The sequence below is a fragment of the Anas platyrhynchos genome, chromosome 14 (assembly GCF_047663525.1).
Source record: "Anas platyrhynchos isolate ZD024472 breed Pekin duck chromosome 14, IASCAAS_PekinDuck_T2T, whole genome shotgun sequence".
Lineage (NCBI taxonomy): Eukaryota > Metazoa > Chordata > Aves > Anseriformes > Anatidae > Anas > Anas platyrhynchos.
The window spans coordinates 17,615,780-17,631,681 of record NC_092600.1 but is presented as its reverse complement, the minus strand read 5'-3'; the positions used below and the strand labels follow the sequence as shown (position 1 = coordinate 17,631,681).

The window sequence follows — 15,902 nt, the reverse complement described above, 5'->3', positions numbered from 1 at the left end:
GAACGGGGGTGGGGGGGGTGGGGGGGGCTTTCACTATGAAAAGATCTGCAGCAGAAGGAGATGGGCGGGGGGAGAGCAAAGCTAAACAGACTACTTGCAGGAACATATTTCTTAAGGGCAGTGAAATTTTGGTAATTTATTTCTGTAAGACTCAGTATTTGAAATATGGAAGAATTACTATTTTTAAATTTTCATCACTCTAAAAAACAAACAAACAAACAAAAACTATTAACATATTTTCATTTATAAGCAGGTATGTATCCCAAGCAATGCTGGAGGTAGGCACAAGTGTGGATATTTCTCATTTATACACAGAATTTAAAAGCCACGCATCAGTAAAATTTGTGACCTTCTCATTTTAAGACTGGTCAATGAGGGAGACATTAAAGGGGCCTGAAGATCAGGCAGCCAAAAATGCAGTGGTGTTTAGGTTGCAGAGCTGACATGGCATCCATATCTCCCACCTCGGGCAGGGGGAGATATGGATCCCCTTTACTGATAACAGAAATAGTACAAAAATAATATTAATGTACTTTAGATAGAGCATATAACAATTTATATTCTCCTTGCACTTGGCACAGCAGATTTGAATCTGATGAAGCTGGTGAGGGGCCTGGAGAGCAAGTCCTATGAGGAGCGGCTGAGGGAGCTGGGCTTGTTCAGCCTGGAGAAGAGGAGGCTCAGGGGTGACCTTATCTCTCTCTACAGGTACCTCAAAGGAGGCTGTAGTGAGGTGGGGGATGGCCTGTTCTCCCACGTGCCTGGTGACAGGACGAGGGGGAATGGGCTTAAGTTGCGCCAGGGGAGTTTTAGGTTGGATGTTAGGAAGAACTTCTTTACTGAAAGGGTTGTTAGGCACTGGAACAGGCTGCCCAGGGAAGTGGTGGAGTCACCATCCCTGGAAGTCTTCAAAAGACATTTAGATGTAGAGCTTAGGGATATGGTTTAGTGGGGACTGTTAGCGTTAGGTCAGAGGATGGACTCGATGATCTTGAGGTCTCTTCCAGCCTAGAAATTCTGTGATTCAGTTACCACTGTAACTGTAGAATGACATTTATGAAGTTATACAAAAAATAAGTGAAAAATTCCTTGTAATTGTCTTGCTTTATAGGTTCATACCAAGATGCGTAGATTACTATAGATTGTTGAAATGTGCAAGTTTTTACTCTTGAGAAAACTCTATGGTGTGGGGAAGGGCAATATGGAGAACCTTGTGACATCAGATGGAATTTTTAGTTCTCAGTGAGTAAGGAAGAGGTTTAGTGACTCACTAGGGTATTAAAATCATATTGTTGCTTTGGGAACAAAGATGTCCACAAGGGTTTTTATTCACATGACATCCACTTGTGAGAAACACTCCACAGCCAATAACTTAGGCTCAGGCGAGGATCTCAGTGAAGTAGTAATTTATTCGCGATTGCAATGGCGGGCGCCCCACAAGCAGGAGAGAGCGCATCTACTAGTTCCAAAACAGTTTATATACCTTTTGATGGCAGGACCCTCCCCTGTTTCCCCACTGAGTGGGTAATCCAGGTTCACAATCTATCTGATGCTTCACAAACAATGCATAGTCTTCAGTTGCCGGCCTGTTAAATTTCAAATTTCTTTTGACATTTTTACTGCTTGAAGTGGTAATGTTTCTTCACTTATCTGACTTGACTTGACACCGTGATTTTCACCTAATTGTCCTAAGGAGACTGGTTGTCTGCATTTTACTAGGTCGCCTGCTAAACTTTCTTATCACTGTAAGCATATCTCAGTACCACATTCCCTCCTTCTAAACAATGTAACTCTGCAAAAACAACATTTCTATTCCCACAATTCCCCCCTTTTCTTTTTTTATAAACTGTTGATTTTTGCAAAACCTTTCTCTAAGGTGCAATTTGATAGACTTCTTCTTCTTTGCTTTCTTTGCTTTCCATCTCCTCATTATCTCCTTATCTGAGTAAGGTGGTAGCTCCATGGTCATTTGTTTCAATAGTGCGGTTTCAGTTAACCACTGTACTAGTCCTCTTACACAGGGGATAATGCAGCAACCAATGGCTGTCAAAACTCCTACAACTACGACCAATGTTGCAAATATGCCTATTTTTTTTTATTTTATTTTATTTTTTTTTTCTGCCAATTCACTGGCAAGGGTGGTAAGCCCTTGCAATGCTCTTGTTACCGAGCCATCTGGGACACTATTGTTGGGTATAAGAGTGCAACAATGGTTGCTCAGTATTACACACACAAACACACCTACTTCCTCTGCGAGCATCATATCTAATGCTATCCTGTTTTCCCAAGCCATTTTGCTGATGGCATCTAGTTGTTCAGCGATTCCTCTCATCGCATCCTTGGTATAATTGATGAATCTCTGCTGATTATAATAGAAATAATTAATCCAATCCACATTTTTATTGATTGTTACCCACCAGAACAGTGACTCAAACCCTGCAGCAATTTGATTTCTGGCTTTATGTTCATCTGGAACTCCTCTAGGTACCCCAATAGAATCTATATATACTCTATCATCAAATGATATTCCTAAGCCTCTTTTACTTCTGGGTATTTGTGATGTTTCTTTTTCAAATGCCAGGGTGAAGGGTATAGCTAATTGAACAAGTGCGCAAGTGCCTTCCCAATTAGATGGTAGGGTGGACTGTAAGATCTTCCCTCCACCGTACCACCAGAGATCTGCCCTGGGGATCTCTAGTCTTGAGCAGTTTCCCATCAAGTCCTTGGTAGCACAAGGCAAATTCTCCCAGATGCCAGGTAGCACTCACACCCTGCCGTGAGAGGCAAGCTGTATGGTTACCTATAGCTGTAGAGAATGCAGGGGGAACCGCGATATTGTTATCATGCAAGGAACAGCAAAGAGAGACTTACAGGCCTCATTTCCCCAGGCAGTCTTTTCTTGGTACAATGCAATCATACATCACATCCCTTGGGAGTCTTTGGTCCACCCCCATGGGAAGGGCACTATCTGGGCAATCGGTCATCCCGAGGCACAAGCATAGCAATAGCTACGGTTGAGACTCTGGACAGTATATTTGACCCATTCTATCCAGGCATTCACATCCCCATACCTTGTTTGAACTGACACATTTCAGAGGGCTTCCTGTTTTCTCTCCTGTTTTCTCCTTGAGTTTCTCCCTTTCTCTGATGGCAATAGAGGATTGTTTCCATACAGCTATTCTCAATCTGGCTGTTGGGTCTCTCCCAGTTATTTGTTCTCTCTGCTCAATTGTCGTTGGGCATTTAAATCTCCACAAGCTAACACCTCACAAACATCAAACGTGACAGAATGTGGTACATAACCCTCTGTCACAGTCACCCATATTTTGATGGGGTATCCCGTTTTTGCTATTATCTGGTCATGCCTTTTGCAAGTTGCCAATTGACCAAGGCCTTCTCTGAGGCCTAGAATCACTAAAAACAAAATTAGTAATCAATTTTTCCCTGTCATTATTTTTAAACCTTAGGTTTCCAAATAATTATTGATACAAAAAAAAAATAAGATGTACGCTACTACTATAACAACCCCCCCTTGGGAGCACTGCAATTCGCTATAGGTCTGTTCTTTCAATCACAAGTCACAGTCGTTAGTTACCTGTGAAAATAAAAGGTTAGTTTACAATTGTAAGCTCTTATCCTGCTCAGAGTCCACTATGAGATTTTTCTCTTCAATTTCAACTTCCAACAAGTCTTTCGTAGGAACAGCTTCCCAGGTACTAGCGTCGACGGATGCCTTCACTCGAGTATAGTGAGTCCAACCTTTTCCGCAGTTCTTACGGCTGTTTCAGTGGTTAGTAATTGTCCTTCCCATTCAGGCCGGAGTTGACTCTTTCCAGGTCCGAATCAGGACCCGGTTTCCTGGGTGATGGTGGTGAATGGGGAATTCCAAAGGTGGGGTTTGAGCCAACAACCCACAGGTCCTGAGAAATGACAAAGAAGAGGACAAACCCAGAATACAGTTCTTAAGAAAACTCTCTTGTTTTGAATTGTGGTATCTCATCCCTTCTGCCCAGATAGGGCAATCTGAACAGCATCTCATATGGTGAAATTCCTATATCCTTTCTTGGTGCTGTTTAAACCTGTAGGAGTAAGCATTTTACCCAAGGAAGTTGGGTTTCTAACACTAGTTTAGTTAATTGCTTCTTTAATGTCTGATTCATTCGCTCCACCTTCCCAGAAGAGGAGGGGTGCCAGGGGCTGTGAAAATCCCACTCAATCTCTAAGGCCTGCTTTAACCCTTGCAGTAAAGCTTTACACCCATCCAGTCACGTGGTCAATTAGGACAAACAAGTAACTCAGTAAAGTTTACCTGTATACTTTGGAAAGGTCAAACCCCTGGCTCCCGTCCCCCTCTAGATGGGTTACAGAAGACCTTTTTATTTACCTTTTGACATATGGTACATCCTCTACATATGTGCTTCCCTAAAGTGTATATTCCTACACAGACATACTTTCTTAGCACAACATCACACATTGCTTGCACCTCCCAATGACTCTTTTGATGTAAAACAGTTAATATTTGCCTCATTATCACTTTATTCAGCATTTCTCTCCCATTAGGGAGTATCCATTTTCCTTCAGACTTCATGGCTCCTGATTTCTTAAAAAAAATCTTTCTTTTAAAACTTTTTAGTTCTTTCTTAATTTTCAACAATTCTTTGAATCCTCTCTGCATTTATTCTTTGTTTTCCTTCAGACATTAGATGCCTTAAATACCTGACTTCTCTTTCTCCGTATTGTAATTTATTTATTTTTTTTTAATACTCCCAAGCCCTGGTTTCCCAGAAAGTTGAATATCTTGTTAGTAGCTTTCTTCACAACTCTTTTCTCCTGTCCTGACAATAGAAAACGATCCATATATTCGTTAACATTAATACCCCCTTGGGAGGTTGTAATTGCTCCAAAATCTTTTTTTTAGAACTTAACCAAATAGATAGGTGGCCCAGTAAACCCTCGGGGTAAAATTGTCCACCTATATTGTTGCTTCCGCCCCCATTTCAGGGTCTTTCCAGTCAGAGGTGAATATACATGTATGTTTGCTCTCAGGGCCTGAGAGCACTCCATTAATAACACTGTTATTCCAGTCTAACAATTTACTATTTGAATGCCCAATTTAATCATTAAATCCCTTCTCAACAAGTTAGTCCCTGCCTTGGGTACATACAATAATTACCCAGTGATCATTTTATCCCCTGGTCTCAGGTTGGTATCCCCCAAAAGTGGCACTGTTATTCCAGCCCCTTCTACCCCCATCACTTTTTAGGGTTTCATTAGTTAATTTAATCCCTGATGCTTTACAAGTCAGTAATGACCTAGCTGTTCCCCAGTGTATTGGGTTTGATGGCAAGGTTCGGGGGCTGTGAGTGGGGGGCGTGGGAAACTGCAGTGGCAGCCCCCGTGAGAAAAACCCAGAAGCCTCCCCGTGGCAGGTAAGGGACAATTTCATCTGGCCCCAAAGGGGCCCACTGCCGCCCAGAGCCAAGCCATAAGCAATACAGTCCTTGCCTCTGTGAGAGCACAGCCACGAAAACAAACAAACAAAGAAACAAACAAAAGCCTGCTGCTCAACAGCAGTTGGGAGAGCGAGAAACCCCCCCGCAGACACCAAAGTCAGTGCAGAAGGAGGGGGAGGAGGCGCTCCAGGCGCTGGAGCCGAAGCCCCCCTGCGGCCGCTGGAGAGGCCCCTGGTGGAGCAGGCTGTTCCCCCCTCCCCGATGCTTGGGAAACTGAACAAACACCACAGCAAATATGCAAATATACCAAAACTTCTAGACTGTTACTTAGATAATGCCTACATCACCTTTCCCTGCTCATTCAACTTCAAACAGCTCTGTTAAATACTACATGCCACACCTTTAACACCTTCAGCAACCCTTTTAACACTTCCTTTATCTTTCTCCAGCCTGTACTTTTCTAATACCAGCACCAAAGGCTCAGTCAGGGTCCAACTTAATTCCATACCTTTTCCCTCCAAGATACTGAAACAACATATCAATATAGTATATTCCATGCCATTTTCCTTCTTTCCTCCTTCTTCCACTCCCGATATTCCTATTCGAAGTGGCCAGCCTGGCCACACTTAAAACATCTTATCAAAGCCTGTCTCTGCTAGGACTCAGGCCACAACACAGGCAGCCTTCTTTGCCTGCCATTCCTTCATCTCTCTTCCTCTCCTTTCCATCCTGGCCCTGACTCCCCCTGAAGATTTTCTTCCTCTTTCTCCAACCCTCTGCCTTACTACCTGCTGCACTGTCAATACCATTAGTTTCGCTCTTTTTTTTTTTTTTTTTTTTTTTTTTTTTTTTTTTCCTTCTTATCTCCCCTCTGGACACACACCTCCAGGGCCTCCCGCAGGAGGGTCCCCCAGTCAGTTCACTACATCCCCCCACCTTCTGAAGCATTTTCTGCGTATTTTGCCAGGCTTTAATCACACAATGAACTTTCAAGAGCCCTTGGGATACTGGGTCCTCAGGTCTCATCCCCAAGTACTTTCTCATTCTGACCCCAAGTCTCTCATATGATTTCTGTGTTGCACACTATTATTATTCCATCCAGGATTGGCAAGTGGGTATTTCTGCCCTGCCGGTATTACCCCTGGTCCTGGAGGATGAGCTCTTTCCCATTCTCGTATAGCAGCTCTCCTCCTGATCATTCCCATTTCTTTCCCTGTAAACAACATACTTATAGACATAATTCCCTCCCCCAAGAGTATAAATCAGGTCGTAGGAACTGGTCTAATTGTTCAACTAGGCTGTTGGGGTCCTCAAATAAAGACTTCCTCTCCTTCTTAAAAGTCCTAACCTCTCTGCTGGTAAGGAGGGGGGGGTAGTTCACCTAAGAGGATACACAGTTATTGTTAGTACTGTTAGTATCAGGGAAGGCAAAATTCTCAATATCTCTTCTACCTTGTTCTAATTCTTGCCAGAACCTAGAGTACGATCCTTCTTTAGGGACAGTGTTAATTACAGCCCCTGTCTCCCTTCCTGGAGTGACTGCTGCTGTCACCAGTTCAATATTAAGATTATAGGGAGCATAACTTGGCTCCTTCTCTAAAAAAAGGAATCTTCTTGTTTACACATAAATTTAAAGCCTGAATTTTCATCAGACCCGTATTTTGTCCAAAATACTGCTGTTTCCTTAATTGGTTCTTTTGTCCAGACTGATACACAATATTTAACCTTTTTTAAAATTATTTTTCTTTTACAATCCCTCTAATTTTGGGATTATGTTTCCAATTTCTTATCATTCTTCAGGAAGAACTATTAGTAGGCACTCCCCCAGGGATATCTCCCTGTCCCCTGGAACTCATATTTTCCCATTTTTCCTAACCCTCGCCAGTATGTGCTACAGAAATTTCCCTTCTGCAGTGTACCACACACCAACGTACTGAAAAATGGGGGTGTACCGCCAAGCACTTCCCCGTGCAAGCGTTACCGCACACCTATGAGTTTACCAGATTCCCTGGAACTCGTACTTCCCATCTTTCCTAACGCTCGCCAGTATGTGCTACAGAAATTTCCCTTCTGCAGTTTACCACACACTAACGTACTGAAAGATGGGGGTGTACCGCCAAGCACTTCCCCGTGCCAGCGTTACCGCACACCTGAGTTTACCAGATTCCCTGGTGTACTTCCAAGCACTTCCCCGTGCAAGGATTACCGTACACCAGATTCCCCTGGTGTAGTGCCAGCACTTCCCCGTGCAAGGGCTTACCATACACCAGATACCCGACCCCCAAGGCAATACTTAATATTTCTTACCTTGGTCTGTGCACAGAGTTACCGGATCGATTCTTAAAAACCCGGAGTGCCTACCTTCTTCCTTTCCCCACTACTTCACGGATCCTGCCTCTTTAACCAGTCTCGGGCCCTCTGTCAGCTTTCCGCAGAACCGCCACCGTCGATGCACAGGACCGCTGAAATCAGCGGGGCATGCCTTCCTGCTGCTGCGGCGGTGGGGCTCCCCAGTAGGTGACTGGATCCCGGACGAGCCCCCAAATTGTGAGAAACACTCCACAGCCAATAACTTAGGCTCAGGCGAGGATCTCAGTGAAGTAGTAATTTATTCGCGATTGCAATGGCGGGCGCCCCACAAGCAGGAGAGAGCGCATCTACTAGTTCCAAAACAGTTTATATACCTTTTGATGGCAGGACCCTCCCCTGTTTCCCCACTGAGTGGGTAATCCAGGTTCACAATCTATCTGATGCTTCACAAACAATGCATAGTCTTCAGTTGCCGGCCTGTTAAATTTCAAATTTCTTTTGACATTTTTACTGCTTGAAGTGGTAATGTTTCTTCACTTATCTGACTTGACTTGACACCGTGATTTTCACCTAATTGTCCTAAGGAGACTGGTTGTCTGCATTTTACTAGGTCGCCTGCTAAACTTTCTTATCACTGTAAGCATATCTCAGTACCACATTCCCTCCTTCTAAACAATGTAACTCTGCAAAAACAACATTTCTATTCCCACACACTTCATCTGCAAATAAGAGATGAATACCAATTTCTATATGCTGTAATGTGCACTCAAAATAAAAATTGTGCCTAGGAAAGCATAAATACATATTGGTGTATAATGTACAAAGTGTGTCCAGAGTCCTGCAATGTCCTGTAGGTTCCTTTCAGCATAAAAACAAAACAAAACAAAAACAACAACAACCTTCAGTCATATTTCATTGTAGTGCTACACTTTGGTTTTAGCACAGCTGTTGATTAGAATATGGTCAGATGTTTCTTGTCAAATCTTACTTGGCTGGATAAGAACACCATTTAAGCACCTATCTACTAGAGTTTCTAGTATTTCTAGTACTTCTCCAACTTCTGTTTTTTTATCTGTCCTACTGTAACTGCTTCAGCTATGGATACCTACCCTGCATGCTTCTCAGAAGACACAAACAGGGATAGACAGGGCTGTCTGTATAGGAATTCGGCTTATTTCTGTCAGGATAGCATGGCAAAAGGGCCCTAATCTTGACGTGGTCCCTACATCAAATTAAACCTATGTCAGGATAGAGATATCATCCAAACAGATCAAAGGTCTGCTTTGGACCTTCCCTGCCCAAGGCAAGCTCTAACCACACAAATAAATCCCAGATGAAAACATTTATTCAGCTGCTTAAATCAGACTTCTTTATATCTATATTTCCCAACCCTAAATAGTGCAGCCTTCTTATCTTACTGCAGGAGTTAGAATTTGTATTTCAACACTGCTGTAGACAATACAGACAGTTCAATTTTTGTATGAAAATGGCAGCCTCCTATGGAGAGGTCAAGATTCAGCAACTGTGTCTTCTGTTAGTCTTTGTGCTTTTTTGTTTGTTTCTTTTGTTTTGGGTTCATTTTGATTGTTTGTTTCTGCTATGGACCAGAGAGAGCTTGTTTGGTAGTTGCAATAAATAAAGAGTGACCAGTGAGTAACCATGATGGAGGGTAATCCTTATCCTCTATGATGTCTGAATGTGGCACCTTTTGAAATTGTCAGAACACAAAATGATCACCATCTCTGTACTTTATAACCAACATAGACTGGCCATAAAATAATAAATAGTGAAATAGCCCAGACTAAGCAGCTTCCTTATGTGGCTTAACTGTTTCCAACATGATATTTAAATTTTGTTTTGTGTGCATGTATCACACTACATTCAACACAGTAGACGCGTTCTGTACTGAAGCCAGTGAGGTTAGCTCAGTAAGAATTGACCCTGGCACATATCAATGCCCTTGGTATGCAGCAAGCCATCCTTTTACATGGAAACCTTCTGAGCTCAGCCTTTGTTTTAGGTGCTTGCAGGAAAAACTGTGATGTGTGGTTGAAGCACACATTGTCCATCAATTCCCTGCACACTTTCTCTGTATTCCCGTACTTCTGTCATTCTTTTCCTTTTGATGAGCCTTAGGTAGAGGTCCTTCCAGTTGCTTCTGTCCCCAGTTTTTGTGTATGTGTTTTTTTTTTTTTTTTCTCTATTTCCAAGCTCCACCTAGGACTGGAACAGGAAAAGTCAAAATATCAGGACATAAAATATTTTTCATTAGAATCAGTTAAAAAGAAAAAAACAAAACCTGTGAGAAATATTTTTTTTCATCAAAATTGACGTGTTGTGTGAAGTTGGTTTAATTTCTATGAAGATTCTGTGGAAAGGGAAAAGGTTTTAGCTACAACCCTGTCTGATTATTAGCCAACTCTTTTGCTGAGCTCTTCAGTACCCCCATTAAGCTTGAAGCTGTGGAGTTGAATAGCTAATTCTCCTGGGCTCTCAGCTCTTCATTAGCCAGGTGAGACACAGAGGCTTTGAGGCTTGTAAGGAGCTCCTGCTATGGTGTTGGTGATACTGGGAGCTCTAGCATCTGCAGGCTGCAGCCAGATGAAGCCTATCAGGTTCAGCACTGCTCCCTGCATGGAAGTGACTCCTTGCAGTAGAAGTGATCAGAGTGGTGCTAATGGCAGGGTGACAACCCTGTCCGTGTTTGTGAGCAGCTGCCTGGGCTGCAGGGTTGCAGGCCACTCTGTAGGCTGGCAGATGGGGTGCTTGGAAAGAGCCTTCATTTTCAAAAGACTGTGTTGTGGTGCATCCAGAGCAAAATATTATAGATTTATTTGCTGAAATATTTATTTTGCATTTTGTTTTAGTTCAGTCCAAAAAATACTTCTGAAAACAAAGTTTCTAATGGATTAGAAAACTACATTCCAAAATATAGTTTCTCAAAAAATCGAGGCATTTTTATGGCTGTTATATCAGTGAATGTAAACTTTGTCCTTTTGTTTAGAACAGTTCTTTGCTCCTTATGCAAATGCAGAATTTAAAAATTGGATTTAGAGAATTTATATTGTATTGATCAGAAATAAAGAAAAATAATTAGCCAAGCCCTTCAGAGTATTTATGTGAATTGGTGCATTTATTTTTTTCCACATCAAAAAGGTTTTCTGCACCTTGAAATGACTTTTAAGAATTTATGTTTAGGAATAATGTAAGAGTACTTTAAAAAAAAAAAAAAACATTATTATTTTGGTGGTTGTTATAATGTTTTACCAAATAGTTATCAGCTACAGCTGAACAATACATTTTGTCTCTGTTTAAAACTGTAGGATAGGCAATGTGCAATGGCTAGAGAATCTTCAGTTTTATTTAATCACTTCACTTTGCATTTGAAAAGTAATTCATCATGGAAAGTCAGTGGGGTATAGAGAGCACTAATTGCAGCAAAATATCAAGGACAGTTTTCCTCTGTCTTAATTAAACATTAATGAGTAAAGTTATTTGCAAATGCATGCTGCAGGGATGGACTTGTCTATCCAAGTTTTGTAAATACTGACACCGGGTGTCAAAATAAAACACCTTAATTGATTTATACAGAAATAGTTTTAAAAGAGTGCACCTGGAGTGACATTTCTCTAGCTTTTTATAGAGTAGTTTCCTGATGAATTATTTATAAAGAAACTTGGCCTGACCTATCTTAATTACACAAGTGATTGTTTCCAAACTAATCAATTTTGTAAGTAAAGTGAATTCTCTCTACTGTCAGTCCTTACTACTTCAAGAAGGAAAACGAGTAAGAAATGCTTCTTTTGACAAAAGTTCCTACTGTATCCATCAGTGGACTGCCAATAGCATTCTGGAAATTTTACCTGTGAGCTCAACAGAATGCTGCTTTTAATCTCAAGTTATCCATTTATTAACGAGGAGTGTAAGTAAGAAAGTAATAAGAAAGGCAGTGAAAAATCCAGTATCAGTCCCTAATTTTAAGTCTAGGCATAACGCATATCGAGTAAGTAAGGATAGCAGAGAATGAAGAGGCCAGATTGCTTGGTATTGCAAGGCAGTAGGAACAGAAATGTTTTGTAGTAAGTTTTCAGTACTTCTGAAACATGCTAATAAGACAAGAAATAGTTCAAATCAAATTACTTTCTCTTTATGCCTAAGAATATATTTCCATTTGTTTCCTGAATATTTTTAATATATATAATGCACAAACATGTGTACATATAAATATATATAATGTACAATATAATTATAGAAATAAAAGATTTTGGTGATGAATTCTTAAACCAAATTGAACCAAAAAATACACTGACAAAAAAATTAAGAAAACTAACCCCACCTGAAACTTCTGAGTTAGATTAAAGGGGTAATGAATGGTACCAACTGCTGTGTAGAGGGAGAAAAGAACATGCTGAAGGATTAGAATGTGACTGTGCTCTTACTGAGAGCAGTAGCAGAGAGAAATGTTGAATAGAACTCCACAAATGTTCATTATGAATTTCTGCTAAATCATGTACTCTATGAGAAAATGTGAAGAGAGACATAAGAGCAGTGATTTGGGTAAGAGGAAAAAATAATTTTAATCTCTGATGAGGAAACATCTGCTATCTATGAAGCTTCCCATTATTATTATTATTTTTAATAATAGATAACCCTTTTGCTGTATCAGAGAAATATTGCTATGATATATTCCTGAAGTTAATATTGTTGAAATGTTTTTCCTGTGTGTCCTACGTTCACTGCATTCATCATATGCAATTTAATTCCTAAAAGTCCCAATTATACTTGGAAATCTCACTTGACTTCAGAAAAAAAAAAAAAAAAAAAAAAAGGATCATCATGATTAACAAAGTTTTTGATGAAATAATTCTCCATAATTTTCAATGGTTTACTATTGGATTAGAAAAATATATCAGGTACTTTTCTAAAGAGATATTTGGCATAACTGAACACTTCCAAAACACACAGACAAAATAACTTAGAGTTTATTACATTTATGTGTGGTGACACATACTTTGGGAGGTGATTAGGTGCATAGTGGTCTTGAGTTGTTTGGAAACAACTGCCCCAAATTATTCCAAATTACTCTATAGAAATACTGTGTTATATATGCAAGCAGGGTGAAACAGCCTCATAAATAAAGGATGCAGAGTAATGGGCTAAGGGATGGGTCTGTAATAAAGGATATGGTATCAATCATGTAGCAGATGAAGATGGTTCGATGTTAAATTTCAGAGAAAGAAGTTCATGGTTTTATCTTCTCCTCTTCTCTCTTTCTTCTCCTTTAATATCAGGTGCTATTAGGCACTGCTGGCCTTGTGGATTTTCAAAATGTCCTTTCCTGTTTTGTTTCCTGTTGATTCTTCTCAAAAGTCAGTTTGCAGATTATAATGTTCCTCAAAGGATTTAGGTTCTTTTAAATGTCTGGTGAAGGAACCTTTGATTCTAACAAATATTGTAGATCTCATTAAATTTACGCAATAGTGCTTAAAAATCAGCTAAAGCTGGAGTTTGTTCTTTGAGAGGCACATCTATTCAGTGAAAACTGAAGATTGACAGCACTGAGGGCATTGAACATTTACCTGGAACAGAGCAGTCACAAGTCCAACAGGAACGTCACCAACTTGATCTGCCTATTACGAGATGTAGTTGTTGAATGACTTTAACTAGGAGATATAAATCATTTCCTGAGCACTGTTGGTCTGGATGTGAAAAATCCAGTAGTTAATGACAAATCCTAGAATTATATCTCATAAGAGACAACAATAAATACAGTTATCCCTGAAAGATTCTGAATGTTTGCCTTAGTAGATTCAAACTTAGAAAACACTGAATGTGAGAAGTTGTTTAACCAGCCAAGGTTCAAAAGGGAAATAATGCATGATTTTAGAAGGAAAAATAATCGGTCTTGAGATTTGTCTTTGCGGTATCTTGATTTCTCTAAAGGACTGAATACCAACCAGTATTCATTTTGGTGGGCTGTAAATCACTTAGACTGGATTTATCTGGAATTCCTCTTATTGGAACGTGATTTCAAAACATCACCAAATTGTGAGGTGTTTATTCTACAGCAAACAGCTGGGCAGGAGAAAAATCTGGAGAATAAGTGTTAGCGATAGTATCTGTACTATCTGAGCTCATAAGTTTTTCACCTCAGGTTTTATTCTATTTTACGTGAGAGAGAACAAGAACTTCAAGCTATCTTACTGTTATGAAAACCTCACTGCATATTATACTTCTATGTTTTGGGGTTTGTATCTCAGTCCTAGTTGTATGCACTTGGATCACAATGAAGAGGTCTAAGTAATATTTATGTTATGGGTCTTGCAGGTTGCTGGATCTTGTAGTTTATTCATTGTTTTTATTTTTTAATTTTTATATATATATACATGTGTGTATGTGTATATATATAAATATATTTTTTATAAGAGTAGAGTCTTCCTGCCTGTTATCTGATGTGGCTTTTCACAAATTCACTGAAGAAACCCAAAATGATAGGGTCGTGTGCGTCATGCTGATTTTTTTCCTTCAATTAAAAAGCAAAATATCCCAAACCTCTTCACTGTATATTTCTATATGCAAGATCATCTTATGCTCCTGTGGGGTGGGCTTTCTCAGTTTGTCAGAACATAGCCCAGGGAACTTTTAAAATGTTGCACAAAGAAATCAGAAGTAATGAAGTGATGAAGATCTGTTCAAATATATTTGTGTATTGTGCATTTGAGCAGACCAAACCATTGCTTGTAGGCAAAATGGCAACATTTATTTTGTTGTTTTGCTCATGGTGCTGCTTGCTTCTTGTCTTGCTTGATTACTACACAAAAAAGGATATCTTTGTGTAATTATATAAGAACCAGCATTACCTGTGGCTATTGTAGGTGTAGACAAACATTCACCACTACTGTGCCATAAACATACTTCATCAGCCTCCATGCTCTGCAGTGAGTCACTATTTCATCTGAGAAAGCATAAGAGAAGCTCATCTCCCATCTTTCCTGCAGCTGGAGTCCTATCCTTTTGCACAATATTTACATGCCTCCTGCACTATAAATACTCACGTAGTTAGGTCAGAGAGGATGTTAGAAGGTGCTTCTTGTGCTTGAAAGGGAGGGGGAAAAGGCAGACGTCTTGTAGGAGCATTGTGGTTTTGACCTGTCTCTCTGGTACACCTAGAACATTGAGGACTAGACTGCATGGAAAATAGCGTGTAAGTCATTTTCTCTCCTCCGTAGCAAAATGTCTCTTAAAAGACATTTTGAAATGGAGGAACACAAACAGTATCTTATCTCTTACTGTGTGGTGCTCAGCACACAAGTGGCAGCTACTTGACGGCAGCAACAAAGTGAGAGTAACTCTCACTTTGAGAGAGATTTTGGGTGAGCTGCTTTCTCTCCAAGTGGTGCCCATTTTAGCCAGAACTTTCAAAGCCAGTTTTCACTTTTATCTCGCTGGGTGACTTTTACTTAATATCATGTTCTTCTCACTGACCTTGGGGGTCCACAAGAACAGTACCTTAAAAATTTTGGTTCTTTATTGTTAGAAATTAACTCCTTTGAAAAGAATATTTCTTGACATGTTTCAGTGAGGTGATGCTGCAAGAATTGCTGATATCCTTCACTTCAGCTGCATCTTCAAGTTGTAGTTCATACTAGTAATGTCGACTTCCTCTTGCCATTGTGCTTTTTTTTTTTTTTTTTTTAAATTAATGCAACTGCTTCACGAGGAGGTATTATTCTCCCTGCACATGCATGTTTTATTGCTAATGACTAGCTCATAGTGCAGCCTGTTTCTATCACTGCTGGTTTCTATACCCTTTCCTCTCTGTCATTCGCTTTTAGATCGCAATAACCTTAGCTGTCTTTTGGATATTTGCACAGATGGGTAACAGTGATCACAGGATCTTACGGTTCAATAAGTTTTGGTGCTGGCAATAACTCCAAATAGTGCAGTATAACTGTTGTAGATAGGAAATCACATGTACTTAATCAGCATGTATCAATACTGAACATCTTCCGTGGAACTACCATCAAGCATGCTGTAACAGTGGAAAATAGAATAACTCAGCATAATGGAGGCTATCATGGAAAATGAATAGGCAGATTGCCTTCGTGTCTAACTACCAGAGCTAAAATGCTATGTTCA

The 15,902-nt window shown here is 40.2% G+C and overlaps 1 protein-coding gene and 1 long non-coding RNA gene across 5 annotated transcripts in view; one reads left to right on the top strand and one right to left on the bottom strand.

The window, feature by feature from the left end:
- The window catches only part of TENM2 (teneurin transmembrane protein 2), a 1,606,114-nt gene that overhangs the window by 125,949 nt on the left and 1,464,263 nt on the right, over positions 1-15,902 (top strand). The window lies entirely within an intron of this gene.
- LOC139998660 (uncharacterized) lies at positions 1,392-8,471 on the bottom strand. The gene is made up of 2 exons (XR_011803364.1): positions 7,761-8,471; positions 1,392-3,920 (listed from the first exon to the last, which is right to left on the bottom strand). It is a non-coding gene; the product is annotated as an uncharacterized lncRNA (long non-coding RNA).